Genomic DNA, 2,386 nt, shown 5'->3' with positions numbered 1-2,386 from the left:
TAATTTGCTGCTGTGCTCCCTACCCGATCTGGGGCTCTGCTTCTTGCTTCCTGTCGCGTTCACTGTGCCCCCACATGCTTTTCTTTCTGGTCCTTGCCCCATCTGCTGCTCTCCTTTCCACTCCCTACCTGATCTGATACGCCCCCATCTGTTTCCTGCTCCCTGCCCAATCTTACTGCTTTGCTTTCTGCTCCCCACCACTTCTCCCGCAGCAGCAGGGATCTCTCCCCCGCCACTAAACTCGTCCCGTCCTCCAGCTGTGCCTGCCGCGCGGCCCGCCGGGACCTGTAATCTGGCCCGCTCCCCCACCCGGGCATCTGCAGCTACACAACTACAATTTCCGGCATGCGCCGGCTGGCGGAGGGTGGAACTTCCCCTGCGCATCCCTGAGCTGGCGAACGTTCAGCCTCCGCCGCCGGCGAGCTGCCAATGCGCATGCGTATTCGCTCCAACCGCCCCTGTGAATGCGCATGCGTATTCACCCTCCCCCGCTCGCAAAGGCGCGCACTCCAGCCTGAGGCGGCTTCTCCTTGTACGCATGCGCAGTTTCCCCTCCTGGCCTCAGCTGCTTCCCTCATTCTTGGGGGCGGCGCGCATGCGCACATGCGTCAGTAGGCTCGCGCTGCTGCCGGCCTGTCTTTGCAGCCGCGGGCGGCGGCACCATGGGGCGCGCGTGAGGCCGAGGGGGATCGAGCCCCCGGGTCAGTACCGAGCTCGCGCGTGTTGCGGGGGGCGCGTCCCCTCCCAACGGGGGGTGGGCGCGGGCCCGGGGCAGCCACTTCCGGGCTGGAAAGGGGCGGTTAACGGACGTTTCCCCCCCTCCCGCTCCCCCCAGACTCCCGCCGTGTGTGTGTGTCCACGTCCACGGGAGGCGCTGTCGCTTGTAGCAAGGCACCCACGCGAGGAGGCTGGTGGCATGGGCTGGTGCAGCATCTCGCCAGGCTGGGACGTATCGTACCCCCCCCCCCCCCCGCATGGCGGCCCTGGACCCACCTCACGAGGCAGGGCATGGGGTGGCGGTGGAAGCATTAATAGCTCCCAGAGTGGCCCTTTTTCTAGGCTGGTGGAAGCCCTATGAGCCAAGTGACATGGCCCTGCGCCACAGCCCTCCCTGCAGAAATGCCCGTCCTGGAATAAGGGGGCCTTGCATTCAGCAGTGGGGCCATGTCGGTGCAGCCAAGGCAGTGCAGCACACCAGTGCCAACAAGCCATGTCGCATGTGTGCGCCTCGCCTGGTGCATGGGTTTCAGCGGGGGACTCCAGCAGGGTTGGAGGGACGTTGTGACTGTGATGGTCTGTCAAATGGATGACAAGCAAGAAGTTTTTGTCAGTGTCTGTTACTGGTAGTCAAAGAGTGATGGAATAGCTATGATGGCCCAGAAGTGATGAGAGAGGCATGGATTTCTTAGGGCAGCCTCTTATTGGGCCAAGTCTGTAACTGGGATAAAGTCAGACAAGCTCCTAAATGTAAGACCTGAGGATGTGAGATCTAAGGAAAAGTGTCTTGCATTTAAAAGCTTGTCTGATTATATCCAAACTACATGGTTGGTCCAATAAAAGAGATCACCCTAAAAAAAATCTTTGTCTTTTATTGAGCATACCATATAGTTGGGAGAGAAGCTATACCAAAACAGTGCCTTCCTTCCAGGCTCTCCGTTGTGTCCTGTGCTGCCCTGGCCCCACTCCATCCCTTGCCATATGGGCCTCAATCTGTTCCCCTCCATGCCTCTTTCTCCTCATAGACTTACCAGCCAGACGCTGCTCTCCAGGCTGCCAGGCTATATTCCTGGCTGCTTGAATGCTGTGGCTGCACGCATGTGGCATTTATCAGTGGCATTATCAGCTACACCTGCCAAAAACCAGTTGCTGATCATACCAATTTTCTTTTATAGGTGCCAATTTGATATAGACTGATATATCAGTGTACCTCTTAAAAAAAAAAGTGCATTTTTTAACATTTAAATGTACAGTATAGTTTTCTTTTTAGATACCTATTTGAAATTGGCATATTACATAATATAATAAAAATGATATTCAACCTGTATATATGTGGGCGAATGAGAATAGGGTGGGTAGGTGGATGAGAATAGGATGGGATTCAACACAGACAAGTGCAAGGTGATGCACCTGGGGAGGAACAACTGGCACCATACCTACAGGTTAGGGAACTCCCCTCTTGTCAGCACGGAGGCGGAAAAGGATCTTGGAGTCATCATTGACTCCAAGACGAACATGGGCCGGCAGAGTGGGGAGGCAGTCAGGAAGGCCAACCGCACCTTGTCATGCATCCATAGATGCATCTCGAGCAGGTCCAAAGAGGTGATCCTCCCCCTCTATGCGGCACTGGTCAGGCCGCAGTTGGAGTACTGAGTCCAGTTCTGGGTGC

The 2,386-nt window shown here is 56.2% G+C and overlaps 1 protein-coding gene across 1 annotated transcript in view; it reads left to right on the top strand.

The window, feature by feature from the left end:
• Positions 1–594: 594 nt before the first annotated feature.
• Positions 595–2,386, top strand: part of RALBP1 (ralA binding protein 1) — a 47,894-nt gene continuing 46,102 nt past the window's right edge. The window contains exon 1 of the mRNA XM_019525402.1: positions 595–701. The gene's annotated coding sequence lies outside the window, so the exon portion shown is untranslated. The remainder of the gene's footprint in view (positions 702–2,386) is intronic.

The sequence above is a fragment of the Gavialis gangeticus genome, unplaced genomic scaffold (genome assembly GCF_001723915.1).
Source record: "Gavialis gangeticus isolate Ggan-Ray unplaced genomic scaffold, GavGan_comp1, whole genome shotgun sequence".
NCBI lineage: Eukaryota > Metazoa > Chordata > Crocodylia > Gavialidae > Gavialis > Gavialis gangeticus.
This window is presented reverse-complemented; position numbering and strand designations above follow the sequence as displayed.